The 18,268-nt window shown below is 46.5% G+C and overlaps 1 protein-coding gene and 1 long non-coding RNA gene across 50 annotated transcripts in view; both read right to left on the bottom strand.

Annotated features, from left to right (window-relative positions):
- Cacna1c (calcium channel, voltage-dependent, L type, alpha 1C subunit) overlaps window positions 1-18,268 on the bottom strand; it is a 610,145-nt gene that overhangs the window by 385,310 nt on the left and 206,567 nt on the right. The window lies entirely within an intron of this gene.
- Gm50599 overlaps window positions 1-18,268 on the bottom strand; it is a 42,143-nt gene continuing 23,875 nt past the window's right edge. Inside the window, exon 2 of the long non-coding RNA XR_001785462.2 lies at window positions 1-18,268. This exon is cut by the window's right edge and continues 11,891 nt beyond it. This is a non-coding gene — a long non-coding RNA (predicted gene, 50599).

Below are 18,268 nucleotides of genomic sequence, written 5' to 3' on the forward strand. Positions count from 1 at the left end.
TCTTTCTCTCCCCATATATATGTAGGGAGATTATAATTATTTTACACATGTGTGCCTGCATACATGTGCGTGTGTGTATTTGTATGTATGTATTCATGTATGTATGTATTTTACATGTGTGTGCCTGCAGGAGCCCATGGAGGTCAGGGCATCAGATCCCTGAGAGCTGACTGTGAATTGAAGTGTGGGTGTTGGATCCTTTGCAAGAGCAATAAGTGTCCTTACTCGCTGAGCCATCTCTCCAACCTCTACAAATGGGTATTTTTTTAGAAGCTGCCAACACTATTCTAGTGATGAATGGAGACCACCATTGTAAACCTTCCTAGGGCTATAGATTTAGGAACTCTCTGGCCTGTGCATTTGCTTTGGTTTGATATCCACGCAGTTATCCCAGTGGTCTCACTGACTACATTTAAGGTAAGAAAGTTGTTCATAGCTGCCCGCTCAGATAAGCTGCTTATCTTATCATGCAACAAGAGCTGCATATTTCATGGTAGGAACACGCTGGTGAGCCAGCAGGTAGGCAAGGAGGCCTATTCAGTCCTTAAGGCTGTAGGGCAGCAAGAACAAGCAGACAATGTGACAGAGTGACTTGTATACCAGCTAAGGTGCAGGGTCCCAGCCCACTTGAAGTGCAGAAAGACCCGTGAATATCCTTGACCCTTGCCACTGTGCCCGGCAGCACCATGCCCAGCCACTCTCAACCAGAAGGATGCCCAGCTACTTCCCTGGAAGTCTGGAAGGCAATGGCAGACTGTGTCTGCTTCTACTCACTTGCTTTCCCTTTGGGACTGGTTCCCCATCTGACATCTTAGAACTCACCTCAGTGTCACATGCAGAAACTGCACACACAAGGAGGTTATAACACTGACCATGGAACAGGATCCAGGAATGCTGGGGACAAGAGCTATCGTAGGAGTTAGAGAAATAGAAAGAGCACGAGATGGAACATTCAGGTGGTGTGGAAGGTGGCTCCATGGAAAGAGAGGTGGATATAGCTAATGGAGCCAAGCTGAGGAAGACGGGGCATGGCCTGTACCCAGGCCACATGGTCCACCTGTGAATGCCTGGGCATGAGCAAGCCTAACTCTGAGCTCTCCCTGCAGCCTCTCAATCACGCTGGTGAACTATGTGTATAACAGGATGCTTGGTGCCATGCCTGCTGACCAGACTCTATTTGGTTCAGCCAACACAAAAACTAATAGCAAAGGTGAGAAAGAGGAAGTTCTCAAAAGAATAAGGAAAAGGAAGACCAATGTTCTGACTAAAGAACTTTAGTCCAATATCTCTCTGGCATGTCTCTAAACAGGGAAGCCCAAATACACAACAGAGTAGGATTTGCTTCCCCCCGTCATTCTGCAAACACCCGAGCATCCACTGCATAGCTGCAAGGCCTAGGCCTGGACTGCCTCCAGTACATTTTGTTGTTTCGTTTCTCTTTTCGTGGTACTAGGGTTAGAACACAGGGCCTCACCAAGTCTAGCCAAAAACTCAATCATGGGTCCAATCCTTAGCTAGCCCTATATGCCAGTTTTAAATCTCACCTTTTGCACAATTTCCCACTCACAAAGGGGCTCAGGTTCAGCCCTAAACAGAACCCTTCTGCCATATTAGAGGGGAAAGGGGGCATCTGGGTGCTACATGCATTTCTTCTTCTTCAGTATCTCTCAGGCAAGGTCTAGGTTACAAATAGAGAGAACAGTACAGAAACAAAAGGGACAGAGTTCACGTGGAGCCTACATTCCAATAAACACCATGTACTACCCAGAACTCTGTGTCCAAGGATTAACACCAAACCATGCAGAAAGATAGGTGCTACTTATCGATTTAAATGATCTTGGTATCACCCAAGGAGTGGCCCTCCAGTTCACGCTGGGTTGGTGATACAATTTGAGTGTGTTTATAGTTAAGAAGGAGCACACTGTGTTGCTTCAAGGACACAGAGACAGCATCTTCAGGTAGACAGAGGTCCTATGACTTAGCATTGCAGAGCTCCCCCAGTGCTATGAAGGAGTAAGTGGGGAAAATGGAGAGGAGTTTAACTGGGAAGCGGGAGGGAGAGCACACCAAGGGAAAAGGAAGAAGGGGGATAAATAGCACTAAGCTTCTTTTAGGGCATAGTGAAGTATATATGTATACATATACATACAGACTATAGATAGATAGATAGATAGATAGATAGATAGATAGATAGATAGATAGATAGATACATACATACATACATACATACATACATACATACATACATAGACACACAAAGAGACAGCGAGTTTGAATGAAGTTACAGATTTGGGGTAGTAATACTCTTTTCCCAAGAGCCACAGACTACCTAGCAAAAACCACTGCCAGACAACAGAAAACTCTCCTTGAGTTGTCAGGGGAGCCAGAGACTTCAAAAATAATACAGGCTATTGCCATGGCCCTTGATTGCCCCCAGAACTTGGTGGTAAGGGCCTATTGCTAAAAACACTACACACTATATACACAGGAGTTGGGGGAACAGAGCTGGAGCTAACTACCTGGAAGCCTCCTCTGGAAGGCCCCTCCAGAGAACCAGCTCGTAATATCCATGGGTGCTATGCGTGCTGCCAGTGGAGAGAAACACTCAACAACCCACAAAGCCCTTGAACCACAGCAATGGGCAGCACAGCAAGCGTCCAGGAGTACAACACAGGCACAAGATCTTGAAGGGAACCAGCAGTTGTCTAACTGACTTAACATTCTACTTAATAGGAGAGAAATCATACTTGGTGCTATAAACCTAGTCAAGTGCCTCAGGCTGGAGAGACCATAGACCTTAGAGGAGAAACTGATAATGTGACTTTCCTAAAATTAACTTTATGACCCCAAATAAATGTAGCTCTCATTCCCCCATTAAAGAAGCCTCTTTGTACAGCAGATGAAGACCATGACAGAGACCACAGCTGATCAAGACTCAGAGAAAAACTGACCATGGAGTGCCCAACCCCCACTGATACGTAATCAATAGAATCTCTACACTTAAGGTTCAGGGAGGGTGGAAAGACTGTAAGAACCAGAAGACCAGGCCATGTGCTATCAGATAGTGTCTTCTATATATGACCCATGAAATCTGAAAAATATGGTTGCCTAAGCAAGACCTGAACAGTGACCACAGCTGTAGACATGCCAGTGTAGATAGAGGGTGGGGGATTCATGAGGCCCCACCGCAGAGGAAGAACTGCAGGGAATTAATGACTGTTAAGATAAGAAGAACGAGTCTTCTCTAGGGATGAGCCACTTCATACGTTATCCAATCCTGAGCAGTCAGCCCCAAACACTTACACATATGAACAACACTAATGGGACTTAGCAAGCTGTTATTTATACATATATGTATACATAGACACATATATGCAATAATAATTAAAGAATAAGAGGTCATGAGTTTGACAGGGAAAAGGGAGACATGGAGGAGTTGGACTGAAGCAAGGGAGAGGTAGAAATTATGTAAATACAATATGCATACATGAAATTCTCAGAAAAACTCTTAAGTTTCAAAATAAGCCTGAAATTAAGAGATCATCAGCAATGGCAAGAATCCCATATTCACATCATTGTAGCAAGGACTGCTCCAAGAATCCCGTATTCACATCATTGTAGCAAGGACTGCTCCAAGAATCTCATATTCACATCATTGTAGCAAGGACTGCTCCAAGAATCCCATATTCACATCATTGTACCAATGACTGCTCCCCATTACTAACTAGACAGTGGACTCGCTTAAGGTTACTCACAATGATTAATGCCACTGATCTCCTTTAGCAGGAGTGATGAAATACTTACTTCATCTGCTGAAAACGAACAAATCATCCACTGTGTACTAGCACAGAGGATGCCCACAGATGCACTGGCAAATACTGTGGGGACCTGAACGCACGGAAGGCAGGAGACATAAAGAATCAATATGCTTACGGTGAGGAAGCTCATCTCCCGGGAGGCTGCGGGAGAAGAGAAGGGTAGCGTCTTACCAAATATCTTTGGTGTGTTTTTTTATTTTATTTTATGCTATGTGAACGTGCTGCCTTCAAACGTTACAGAAAATGTAAGCGGCAAAGCTGTGGCGCCTGGCTGAGAACTTTGGATGAGCTGGCAGGAGACCCCAACCATACTTTCCTTGGCCAGCACAGCAGCAGAGCCAGGGAACTCGGGCCTAAGAAACAGTGGCTGTAGGAAGAAGCTCCGTCCCCACTGCTCATCGCAGGGCCTTGCTACGGTACCACCCTCAAGACAATCGTGACAGTTACGAGCCACCTCTCTGGAAGCAACACTTAGTCATGGTGGCAGCACGCCATGTTCGAATAGCACCTTAAATCCAAAGAGTACAAAGGAATTGGACATGCTCCCGAGGCCCTGAGGCCACCTCCAGAAAGAGGGAAGCTCCAGGGGCCTGGTATGTGAGCCTGTGCGCACGCCTACATCACACACGTGTATGGATACACCTAGGTTCTGCATCATAGCCTTTCCATCTTCCCCAGTGACCCTGGAAGGTGTCAAACTAGTTTGCCTGGGTCTCCTCCTTTGTAGTTCAGAATAATAACAATATTTAGTTCACAAAATCAGACTGCAAATTAAGTCGTAAGCTGACATAAGAGAGCTAATACTTGTGGTACTGTCATTTTATTCCAGATCCTGCCTCAAGCACTAGGCACACACTGTCCTGATGGAGGCCTTGTAATAAGGTTCAGGAGGCAGGGCTATTGTTATCCGGGATTTGTAGTGAAAAAAAACTGAGTCAAGTCACCCACATCACAGAAGTCCAAAAGAAAAAGAAAAAAAAAAGGAGTGCAGAATACCTTATACATCCCTTCTGGTCAGTGAGAGCCATCAAGGACAGCAAGTGAAGGACAGCAGATGGTGGCAGGAAAGGGGACAGGCCAGTGGGATGGGTCACTGACTCTCAACCCAGGCATGGCACAAGTCATCACCACACTGTGGGCACCTGTCCCTTAAAGGCAGCATCAGAGGACATAGGGGTCTTGTGAGGAACTGCCATTGAAAACCAACCCAACCTCAGGACCCCGGAAAGAGAAGCCAGTTTCTATCCCTTAGCCTGTGGCTGCCACTTAAGATGTGAGGGGGACGAGCTACAGGGAGGCGGGGCGTCGGGAGTCCCGTGGGCGCATTAGTAAATGGAGACATGTAAACAAAGCCACAGGCCCATTGTTGGCAATGACTCCATTCCCTTTCTTTAAGACAGGGTCTGGGAGACCTGTGGAGGAGTGGGGACTGTAGCGTTTGAGCCCTGCAGGGCCAGAAAGATAGTTCTGCTCTGAGTATCTATCTGTCACAGAGCACTGGGTAGGGCAGACACGGGAGAGCTTCACTCATTAACATTGGTGTTGCCATGACAATAAGCTGTTGCCAGGTAGCAGTGAACTAGAAGAGTGAGAATTAGCAAAGCCTAAAAATAAAGCTGTTGTTTCTTCCCCATCTAGATGTCCATGGTTAGCAGGCAGTAAGCTTGCCTCCTCCTCTCCACCCAGCCCCCATGGTGGCCTGACCCTGGAGCACACAAGACAGACAACACCCACCTCCGAGCAAGAGGATCTGATACAGGGACAGAACCTGACAGAGGTAAAGGCCACATCTCAGAGCACTGTGCAAACCCAGAGGGGCTTGCTTCCTTCCTTGGCCTGGAGTGCTAACCTCAGTTCTTGACTGGATCAGGAACAGCTAACCCCTGTAGTCTGACAGGCAGAAAATGGCAAATGTTCTTCTCCCCTGCACAATACTTTCCTCTCCAGAAATGCTCAGGCAGATCCACTTCCCAGCGGTAACTGTAGAGTCAGGCGCTTGTGGCTTCTTTTATAACGACGCAACCACGCAGAGATTACTGTTGTCATAGTAGAGAGGGCAGAACATGCAGACTATCAAAATCGGTGACTGGTAAATATCTTTGAGACATTGTATCTGAAGTCCACTGATTTGGTTTGGGTAGCAAAGCCTCAAGGACCCATCATGACTTTGATCCATTGTCCCTCTCACCAGACTCAGTTCCAAGAGGGCAGAAACTGCATTTAACTGGACATCTTTCTGGCCTCAGCATCTGGTGTCGCTCTGTACAGATCATGAGTACATGATGAATAGGTTGAAGGGAAGGGGCAGGGAGAGAGGCACCTGACTCAAACATGGCAGGCACAGGCAACAGTGCTATCTGGCCTAAGAGAAGACCTTCTCTCTGAGAATCTAACTCTACATTCTAAGAACCCAGCCACTCCCTGCTGAGGTCTCTAGCCTCAAATCAGCCCAACTAGCTAAGCTATGAAGATGGGTGAGACCGCCGTCAATAAGATTTCAGAGCTGCTCACGGCTTTACAAACACAAGCAGCAAGTTTCCAGATACCCCACAGACACTTCGCCAAGGACAACACTCCAGACCTCTACTAACGAGGCCATGCATTCACAAAGCCAATAGTCCAGTATCCAGGCTTGACCTACTAGTCTCGTACTGGGCTCTCCACTGACACATGTTCAGAAAGGAAGTATCGACTTGTCAACCACAAACTCCCTGATCATGTGGGCCTTGAGCTGAAGCCCTGGGAAGTAGGGTTGCCAATGGATGCTGTCTCCCATCATGCCAACACCTGCCCTGACCCACAGGTTCACTGCAGGGCATGCCCTTGACCTCAGAGCACAGGGAAGTGGGTCTGACACTACTCAGAGAAAAGGCCATTCTTAGATGGCCTATGGTAAAATAACCCCCACCTTTAAAGCTCTCTTCCTTAGGAAGCCACCACCTTGGTGTGCAGGAGCTACAACCTAACCATGTACTTCCCTGTCTGATGCCATCAAAGCCCAGTTGCAACTGTAAGCTAAGATGCAAAAGATTCATTGAACCTGGCTCTAGTCAGTCAAAATATCATCCATGTGGTGTGCGCAAATATGCCTTGGACAGATGACTGATGAGAACGTTAACCTTATCACCCTGCCTTGTTCCTGACGCCCAGGTCACCAAGTGCACGGGGAGGATGCTAGCACAAGCCCGGGTGACCTGGGCTCAGTATGTGTAGCCCTTGTCTCTCACACACACCCACTACCAATTTCCTAGGCTTCGGGGTGAAGGTGCTACCATCAAACCCAGGCTTCCTCACAGAAAAGGGAGACAAGGCAAGCAAAGGAAGTATTATCCCCCCAAAGCCATTATAAGCAGCCGTCTTCCCACCTTCCCACAACAGTACTCACTATTTGGGGTCATTCCATCAGCCCAGCTTACCCTGAACTCCCGATGACATTGTAAGTTCCTATGTCCAGTTCTGGCTCCCATGAAAGCACACACAGTGGCCTTAAGGAAGTCACAGGAACTGCAGGTCCCAGAAGGACCTCCTGCTAACTCTGCCTTCCTCCTCCTGCACAGAGCAAGATGCCTCCTTACTCTGCATCTGCCATTTGGGGGTTAAAATAAAACTTAAATCTTCTCCCCTCCTCCTCTTCAGTGTCTGCCCCTCCCTTCCCCTCCCTTCCCTTCCCCTCCCCTCCCCTCCCCTCCCCTCCTCTAACATGTGTTCCTGTATTTTATGGAGTGTGACTTTCTGCATCTCCAATACAAGCGACTTAGCAGACACACACATTTTAAGAGTATGTATCACTTAAAATAACTGAATTTTAAACCTCCTGATTTTAGTTGAGAATTTGATTTGAGGACTAGAGAGATTTGGGCTCTTAAGAAAACAAAGAAACGGCTATTTTGAAGAAACGTGTGAATAATTTTTAAGGAACTGATGGCTAAAGATAAAAAAGAACCAGACTTGCTTTCTGCCCGTCAGGTTTTCCTGTGGAATACAAACACCCTTCCACGCAGTTTTCACAGAGGAGGTTTCTGAAACTCAAGACAGAGATTTTAGACCCCACCTCCTTTTGCTGTATTTCTAAACTACAGTCTTTACCCTTAGCCAAACAACTGCCAACAGGGCGCTGTGTGAAATGCAGTTGACAACCACCATAAGCCAGCTGCTAACTGTTCAAAGTGGCACACGGTCTGCAGAGAAGCCCCCGGTCTGCTTCACAGACGTGCGCACACAAAAGCATGCCCACATACGTGCACGCACACACGAGCACCACGAAACAATTTGTCTTCTGAGAATCATCAAATCTCGGCAATGACAGCTCCTCTCGGTGGATTTCTCATTATTATAACTTTTTTTTTTTTACTTTTAAACTGTTTTCACTTGTTTTTTTTTTTAATTAGGTATTTTCCTCATTTACATTTCCAATGCTATACCAAAAGTCCCCCATACCCTCCCTCCCACTCCCCTACCCACCCACTCCCACTTTTTGGCCCTGGCGTTCCCCTGTACTGGGGCATATAAAGTTTGCATGACCAGTGGGCCTCTTTTTCCAGTGATGGCCGACTAGGCCATCTTCTGATACATATGCAGCTAGAGACACGAGCTCTGGGGGTACTGGTTAGTTCATATTGTTGTTCCACCTATAGGGTTGCAGATCCCTTTAGCTCCTTGGGTACTTTCTCTAGCTCCTCCATTGGGGGCCCTGTGATCCATCCAATAGCTGACTGTGAGCATCCACTTCTATGTTTGCTAGGCCCCGGCATAGTCTCACAAGAGACAGCTATATCAGGGTCCTTTCAGCAAAATCTTGCTAGTGTATGCAATGGTGTCATCGTTTGGAGGCTGATTATGGGATGGATCCCTGGATATGGCAGTCTCTAGATGGTCCATCCTTTTGTCTCAGCTCCAAACTTTGTCTCTGTAACTCCTTCCATGGGTGTTTTGTACACTCCAGGCCTGCTGTGGAGTGGATCACTGGTATCGATTTAATTTTGGTTGGCTGTCCAACCACAGAGATTTATAGAAGGGATGTTTGCAAAATCCTGGAGATATTTGAGTATTGTTTTTATGAGTGACCATGCACGTGGAAAGCCCAGATGTCAATGGGTCTTAGACACTGACACTGTTTGTCACAGACTGAGGAAGGAGAAGACCTGAGAACAAGAGGTACCAGGATATGTAATACCCACTGTTGATGTCCGCTGTGGCTAGCTCCCATCCAGTGCACAGCCTCTGTAAGCAATGGGCAAAGTGAGTTGCATGTGGCTTAGTAACCAAGTTCAGGTAACAGGCTTCTCCAGGTAGATGGAAGTGGGTAACAACATCCACTTGTGCTTCACTAGACTGCCGACTCCAGGACCCAAATGTGACTTATACCTTATCTGCTTTATACAGTTACGGTATCATGGCCATTAAAGAGTCACCTCTTCTTTGGTAGATGGTAAACAGCCATTTCCCTAACTCTCAAGGGTCCCCAGCCACCTGCTGCTATGGCTAGGCATAAATGCATCTCTCCTAATGAAGGTGAGGGTGAGCGGGTGGGGGAATCAGGAGATCTGCAACAAGGAGGAAGGGGCTCCAGAGGACCACGGCAGCACCAGGCATTACTACATAGGACCCCAGGACCTGCCCTAAGATGATCTCAGTCAACATAATCACGCAACCAAAGCCAGGCAGCTTCTCAGGACACCCAGAATCTCCTCTCCTCTCCACTGAGTCATCCCCTTCTTCAGCAAGCTATAACTTTCCTGCCTGCCTCTGTGTGAGTGTGTGTGTGTGAGTGTGAGTGTGTGTGTGTGTGTGTGTGTGTGTGTGTGTGTGTGTGTGTGTGTTTGTATTCCCTCATTCAATGTACACTTAGAGAAAATGAGAGCAGGCCTCCTACTGTGTCTGTGTCCTATGCTCCTTTACTTATCAGTTAGGATTTCACACAGAACATGGTTCGTGCTAGGTACATCAGAATACTCACTAGAAGAAACTTACATTTGGAAGTCAGGCACCCACGGCACTATTCAGGCCTTCTAGGTCTGGCAAGGACTGTTTCCCTCCATACAACCCTCTGGTTAACCCCTTCTCTCATCAATGTTTTTTCTAACTTCATACATTAATAGACTACACTGTCTGCTCTAACACCCCGTCTGACTGATTTGATTGCCTTGTGTAATTTGCTAATTTCCTATGTAAGAAAGTTTGTTCTAAACTACTCCTGGGTGGGGTGTGGCATATCCACACTCCTTTCTGCTGTTCTGGGAATAATGACATATCTTATTATCCTAAATAGAAGGAAAAACCTACCAAGCATTATACTTCAACCTCAAACCATTTCTTGAGCATCAAGAAAATCCACTTAACAATACATTCCCTAAAATGTAACAAACGTGGAGAGCGATGCCTGTTACACAGCATCCTGGAAATCATCACACGGAGGCTCACATGGAAAGGACGCAGAAGGGGCTTGCTAACCCCTTGGTTTACTGTGTGAAATTCTTCCCACTGGCTTCATTGGTCCTTTACGAGGACCCAAGAGACAAGCTGTTTCTAGGAGAAGCAGTGAGCAGAAGGAAAGGAAAGAGAAGCTGTGGACACTGCAGGCTGGATGCTTGCCTCTCAGGCTTTACAAACCCTCTGGCCCTCGGCAAGGACTCCGAGTGCTGGGACAGGTTTCCCAGATATTAGCCACAGCTCGGGAATACCTCCTCACCACCACCCCCCCACTTTGTGTGTCCTGTTAACTCAGCACACATCACAACACCTATGGTCAGTCTTTTGTTTTGGCAATGTATTCAAAATATAATCACAGATATATCTTTGCAAAGTTCTACTGAGCTTTGAGGACTGTAATTTTAATTTTTCTAATAAAACCATCAAGCTAAGTCATTTTATTCAGAGATGCATATAAAACATGAAGCTGGGGAATTTAAAACCAAGGTGTAGGAAACATGTTGCAGGGCAAAACTTTACTTGCATAACAAAATGATGGATTAAGAGGGTAGGTTGCATCATGATTGGCAGGACTAACCAAAGCGGGTCACAAAGCTTAAGAAAGGTGAAACTGGCCCTTGAAGAGAGTGAAGAGCTCCTAACACTTGGGCCCTCTGGGGGATGTCGTTGTGTATAAGAAAGAACACGCAGGTCATCTCACTTCATATTTATGTAAAGGTCAATGGGGATTCAGCCTCTGTGATTCAAGAAACAGTTCAGATCCGGCCCCTTGATCTCAGACTCCCCAAGATTCAAAACTGTGGGTAATGGACTTCTGTTGTTTGTGGGCCACCTGGTCTACAGTGCTCCATCACAGGTGTCTGAACAGACTGAGCGCACCAAATCTGCTTCCTACTTCCTGTTACAAAAACACACCCAACACAACCACCAGTCGTCCGCTCAGCATCAACTGCTAGTACTAGGCTAAGAACTGGGGACACTGTGAGGATGGTCAATAACACAGATACAAACTGTTCTATGTCCTGCCAGAGACCAGTGTACAGCACAGCAAGACAAAGGGAACGCCGTTCAGGGCAGAAAGGCTTCTCAAGTAAAGAAATGCACACCTAGTCTGAAAGAAACAGAACAGGGGAGTTAGTGCTCCCAGACAGCCCACCTCCTCTCTGTAACCCAGCTACCTGCCACTTCCCAAAGCCCTCCACTACCAGTCGTGCTCCCATGTGGGAATGCAAGAACTTACCCTGCCAAGGAGGCGGGGGACACTTAGTACACTGCACAAGGAGCCTGCTAAGCCCAGTGTGCAATACTCCTGCCCTGTGGTTTTACCTCATCCTTTAAAAGGCAGAAAGGAATGAGTTCATTTGGGAAGAATGGCAGGCTTCTGCCATTCTAGGAAAGGAGGAAGTGGGCCCGGAAGCTTTGCTGGGTGGGAAAGCACTCCAGTTTTATAATCTTCCAAAACATGTGGCTAAGACCCCTCTCCCCCGGGAGGGAATGAATGTTCTTTGGGGCAGAGTGTTAAGTATGAGTGTGTATGTGTGTCTGTTTTAAATAAGCATTCTGGGAGAAATGTAACCAGTCTGTTTCTGATTCATTCATAACTCACCAAATTATTGTTTTGCAATCACCATTTGATGTTCAAGAAACTGCCCAGCCTCCCTAACCCTGTTTCCCCTCTTTGAAGTGGCAGCTGTGCGGACGTCACAGAGCCTGCACGGTACTGAAAAATGGAGCCCGGGGCTCTGGCCCTGAGGTTTGACAAGAAGCAGACCCTTGAAGTCACAACATCCCATTCTGGCCTCCTGGGTTCTGTTTAGCAAGCTCTCTTGTGAAAAAAAAAATCCCAATTACATATCCAAATAGACCACAGCATGCGGGGAAAAGAGAGAGAGGCAGATTAGCCCAAGTCCGTGTCACTAACACGCTGAAGGAAGCCAAGGCATGCTGGCAACGGGATGAACACAATGGCGATGTCCCCAAACATGTGCTACCTCCAGTTCCTGAGGACTGGGGAAAGCAAGAAGGCCAACTGAGCACAAGGCCATGTGGGCCCCAGGACTATGACTCAGCTCTGTCTAACACATTCTCCATGGGGACTGTCTGGCCCCCCAGCAGACAGCAAGAATCAAATGGGGCCACTTCTGAATGTCATGATACCTGCAACTGAGGTAAAAGGCCGTGCCTGTGCCACTGGAGGGGATGGCACTGAGCATGGGAATGGGACAGAGAGCTCTGCACCATTCTCCTGCGGCTGGCTTGCTGCTTCTGTGGCCTGGTAGTCCCAGCATATGTGCTTCACTTCAGACAAGAGACATAATCCCAGGGTGGGAGACAGGTTTCTTTCTCTTGTTCCAGGAAATGCTGATAGGATCTCATGATGATGCTGTGTCCAGCATCTTGGTCTGTTAACAGGCACAAGGTATTCCGTAGCACGGCATCTTCACGGGCAGCAGACGCCTGACCCACAAGCGACAGCCTCCTCAGGGACTCACTCATGCCCTGTTGGTGGTTGAGGCACAAAGTTTGGAATTCACACCCAGAACACCTTCAAATGAAATGAGGGCTCTGGGGATCAATTCAAATGGGATGCTTTCCTACAGGAAGGTGTGCCTCTTTCTCCTCTCTCCTGGGACTGTAAGAGGTTGGGTAGGGTTTATCTTAGAGCAGGAGAAGTGATGCCCCATACATAGTTATAGTATAACTATGAATGTCCAATAAGCAAACTGAAGACCCTCTAGATCAAAATGACACCTATACATGCTAATATAGAAACTGTCTTTCAATGACCCAAGTGAAGCAGACATAAATGTAAGCTATCTAATATGCTGAGCTAATATGCTGAGCTATGAATGCTCTGAGCTATGACTGGTCTGTGTAGTTATTTAGTTCTTCTGGTTTTAGCTCAGATAAAAATTTCAAAGTGCACACCAGTATTGATTACCGGAGGAAAAAGAATCGAGACTGTGGAAGGAGAAGGAGAGGCCAACCGAGGTCCGTGAGTACCAAGAGTATTCAGGCTTCAATGACAGGCTAGAAAGCACTGACCACAGTCCTCGGCAGGCTGTGCCTCTATGTCCCTGATATCAACGAGCTGGCTGGTCACTAAAGCCTGTCAACTCTCAAACTCTATAAGTCAATGTAATTTGTCACCCTCATCAATGAGGGACATGTGGCCCAAGGTCAGCCTTGCCATTCATTGGGTGACAACATTACAAAAATGTCCATGTTTTGAATATGTGAAGAATGCTTTGATTCAATTCTCTGAGTTCCATGTCCACTCTAGTAAGAAAAAGTAAAACATCGGAGGTGTGCCTGCCATGGAACAAGCACAGGTTCTCCCTTGCTGAAGGGTCCAGATCGCATTCAGGTATCCAACCTTTTCCCACCATGGGAGCTATAACTTCTAAGGCAACCAAGCCAAGCAAGAAAAGCCTCCATTCTCCACATCAGAGAGGTGTGTGATAGGCACTTAAAAAATAAACCACAGTGCAGTCTGTTGTGGAACACTTGGAACGGGTTCCTACTCCTAAAAGACTCTCAAAGAAAAGATGTACTTCCTCCTTTTTCTTCCACCCCACTGTCACTGCTGACACCACAGACACTGTGACAGCTATCTGATTCCCAAGGGTCGAACCTCCCCAGAGAAGGTGGCAGAATACAAACAGAAAGGCAAGACCCTGGGGACAAAGTTGGCCTGCATGTTACCCAGGCTTGAAAAGCCCTCTCCTGACTTGCTGACTGATAATACCTGGCCCGCTGACTCAGTGCTCATGAGAACAGGTAAAGCCACAAGAACTCACCTGACCCAACAAGTAGCAGAAGTACTACATTTATATGAATGTCAAATAAATTCAAAAATGCCTCTTTAAAGGCTGGATTCCTCTAACATTCTGAAGCTTAGCAGCAAAGACAAGATCTCGCCTTCTGATCAGTCTGGGAGACGATGGAGGAAGAGGTGGAAAGTATGGGTTATGAACTACGCATGCGGTACTTCAGGGAGCAGTGAGACCTCTCATGGACAGGCATCCCCTGTATTCCAATGGTGCTGTGCTTTAGGTGCCTTGTAAACTCACAGAACGTCAAGCTGCTAACAAAGAAACCATGAAAATGATCACTCAGCCCCAGTCACAGAAAACCCAAACAAAGCTCCGTCTTTACCCACTATTGCAGCCCATCCTGCCGCAGTATCTGGGTGGCAGATACATCAACATCCCAGTGTGGAAGGGGAAGAGAAGAGGCTGGAAGAGTCTTGTCGCACATGCCTATAACACTAGCACTCCAAAGTCTAAGGCTATAAAATAAATAGTTCAAGGCCAGCCTGGGCTACATAGTGATACTCTATCATAAAAAAAAAAAAGGAAGGTGGTGGAGAAAGAGAGTTAATGAGAGAGAGAAGAGAGAGAAGGCTAAAAGAATGGAAAGGAAAAGAAGGAGAAAAAAGAAAAAATAGAGAAATGGTCATACTTGTTTAGTGTCTATTAACACTAGTTCCCCAACAGGAACAAAGCTTTGTAAAAGGAAGGGCCTTGACTCTTCACTGCCACACCCCTGATTCCCACGACCCTCCTTAGGGACCATTCAGGCCAGATGTCTTTTCATCACAGGGCTGCCCTGTGCTGATCAGGGTGGATAGCAGCATCAGGACCGCCACCTAATTGATGCTGTTGGCACACCTGCTGCCCATGCTGCCCATTCAAAATAATTCTAGACTCTGACACTTGTCCCCTGGTGGAAAAAAGCCCACCCCTGATAACCGCTACTCAAAATGGTCCCTAGCAGTTTGTAGGCATCCCACAAACGTCCACTAGGATTTACTCCCTCATAGAATAAGGTAAGCACTGTGAGAACATTGAATGACATTAGTCACCCTTCAGTATCTAGTGGGGAACCGGCTTCTAAACCCCACTTATTATCCAACTCCAGGGATATTCAGGTCCTGTCACCTTTGCATGTAACTGACACCTTTCACATCTTCAACTGGCTTAAAACATGAGCTACCATGCAAAAGGCACACAAAGAGTTGACATAATGTAGTTTAGGGAATAAATGGCCAAATAAATAAATGGCCAAAAAATTATTCCTAAACCTGGTTGGTACAGGCCCAATATTTTCCATTTTTCTTTGAATCTTCAGTTCATTGAATGTGAAAATTGCAAACCATGTATTTTAAAAGGACAGTATATTTACAAAGAGTGTTTTGTAATGTGTTACCGGTCTTCTTTGTAAATACGCTGATACATAACTGCTGGAATGTGCACGGGACTTTTAATATCAAACCAAGGGAAGTCTGGAGCCACCCATTCAACCACCCTACCTTTCTATAGGCAGTATATTCTCGGTGCGGGCCTATATTACCCGTGGAGGTAGAAAATTGGCAAATTAAATCACCAATCTTTTCCTAAGTGCTATGAAAAATAAGATAACGGAGTGACCCCCATGAGTTAAGAAGCAAGTAGGACAATGGCCATGTGCTATGGGTGACTGAAGAATGCCCTGGGGTGGTCACGTTTGCACTGAGAGCTGACAGAGGAAGTGACCAGTGGACCCCTGCCCATGCTTCACACCGGCAAGAGCAGTGTATAAGCATGGAAACCATCAATTGAGCTGAAACTTAGTGAGAAGGGATGGGATGGGGGTGGGGGAGCAAAGGATACTGTAGGGGATTCTGAAGGAGATCATAACATTGAATTAAAAAGTTAACAAAATGCAACCTCACCATGAAAGCATTCCTTAAAATCAAATGACAACATATAAAGGCACATCCTTAAAGCTTGTCACATCCCCACGAGCTTGTGACAATAAACGCCAACCCCGGCAGCCACTAGTGATGACATTTTGTGAGCAGTTTCCCCAAGCCCTTCATGTCCCCATCCCCAGGACAACCTGCCAGCTCTGTCCACTTTCCACGGCCCCCTGCCTCACCCTAGTAGGACCTGGAAGACACCGGGAAGAAAGCAGAAGATGACAAATCAAAGATGCTGCTGGATTTGTCTTGTCCTCCAAACCTGGTTCCAGTCTTTACAGTCTGGAAATGTGGAGAAACTCGTTAACATCCTGCAATGCTGAGATCACACCCCCACATATGTGCAGCAACTATATGATCTCTGGAGCTGTAATTAACTGTTAAATGCTGATTCATCACTAAGGCTAGGGAACACATTTAAATAGCCAGAAGGGGAAGCCTCTGGTTCCAGGGAGCCAAGGAATTCTCCTGATCACACAAACAGCGGGCACCATGGCTTTTCCATGTCTATCGGGAAATATGGGTGACAGAGGCACCAGGAGAGCAACCAGAGCACCAAGTGATTGGCCTCACCATAGCGTCCAGGCTGGCAGATGCAAAACTGAAGCAGCAGAGACAGAGGTGTGCACTGGAGCGCTGGCCCCTCCGAGTCAGTTTTGCCTCTGCCTCCACTGCTGACAGCCTTGATAGGAACCCACCACTCAACAAGACTGGCCAACACAGTAGTGTGGAGGCTGTCCCTCCAAGAATAGAAGTCCGTTTCCAAATGAGGGCTTCTGGGTTCTAAAACTTCATTAAAGAAGAAATAAATATGAATCAAACCGACCAAGTAGAAAGCAAGGGCAAACTCCTGATGAACTGGCAACTTGACCCAGGGCGGATCTCGACGCTGCCGCTCCTCATACACCGGGCTTTCCTGAACTGGACTAGTTTGTACAACATTGTTTAGAGAGGCTAATTGCTTTTAAAGGCATCCTTAAACCTTCCAGATTTAGAAATTAATAAAATTCATTATAGTCTGGTGCTTCTGGACCAGGCTTACAATGTCCCACTTGCTCTATTCAGTCATTGACTTAAACACAGAAAAACCTCACTTACCAAAACGTTTTTCAGAGATGGCAGGTCTTAGCCTTGAAAAATTTCAAATTGCTGAATTTTTAACAAAAACAAATGGTTTTAGTACCTGTATCAAACATATCATAAGCTAAGGTCTAAATGAACACTAATAAGTAAAATTAAATTAGTCACTGAAAAATTGCTATCCATAATAGGTTTTTATTACATAATAAATAATTACATTATATCACTGAGTCTTAATTCAATGGGAAACCCACACTGTGACAGATTTCCTGGGGTATAATTTGGATCTAAACTGCACAGCACTCTAGGTTTAATTGGCTGTTCTCAATGGCCCATGAGAGCTTCCAGTGGCCCAAGATACAAGAAAGCAGAAGGGGTGGGGCAGGGGACACCATGCTCATCCCAGAGGTGACAAATAGACTCTCGGGTGTGGCATCCCAGGCTCCATGGAGGCAGTGATGCTGCACAGGATTTCAGTGTCTTCAGTGTATGTTATGTGATACCTGAGCTGAGTCAGGCACCCTGCTGCCTGCTCCTGGCTCTGACAGCCTGAGCCCCCAACCTCAGATGGGGATGGTGGCAGCTGTAACCTGGAGCGAGCTGTGGAAGCAGTACTGGGTATGGGATTAATTATTAACCTGCAATGGGTCAAAATAGCCTTTGCTGAGCAGCTTCTGAATAGAACTGCTGAGATGCCCTGGCCTGCTTGAATCCAGAGACCGCCTAAGGCTTTCACTTCCTATCAGAATGCAGAACCTGCAGCGCTGACCATTCACACCCCAGCCCTACAACCACAAAGGCCTCCCTCCTGGTCCCTTTTCATAGCTTCCATCATGGCTGGAGATGCGCCTCTCTTCTCAAGGTGAGTGTAGCATGGAGGGAGTCTGTAGCTACAATTCCACATTATTCATTTGCAAAAACATTCTCTTCCATTATGATTCATAGCAACTATATATGTTTCCGCGGAGTTACCGCTAGGCAGGCCAGCCTGGGAAACTAAATGCCAGTCACAGCTTTCTCTGTTAGAAACATCCACTTAATAATGAATGAGAGCAGTTCAAAAGCTGAGGACTACATAAATTACTTTTATGTGTAAAAACTCAAACCATCTTAGCAATCAAACCCATTCAGAGCTTTGTCACACCTAGGCTCGGAAATCCTGACTGAATTTTATCACAACATAACACCTGAGAAGAAG

The sequence above is a fragment of the Mus musculus genome, chromosome 6, assembly GCF_000001635.26.
Source record: "Mus musculus strain C57BL/6J chromosome 6, GRCm38.p6 C57BL/6J".
In the NCBI taxonomy this organism is placed as follows: Eukaryota; Metazoa; Chordata; class Mammalia; order Rodentia; family Muridae; genus Mus; species Mus musculus.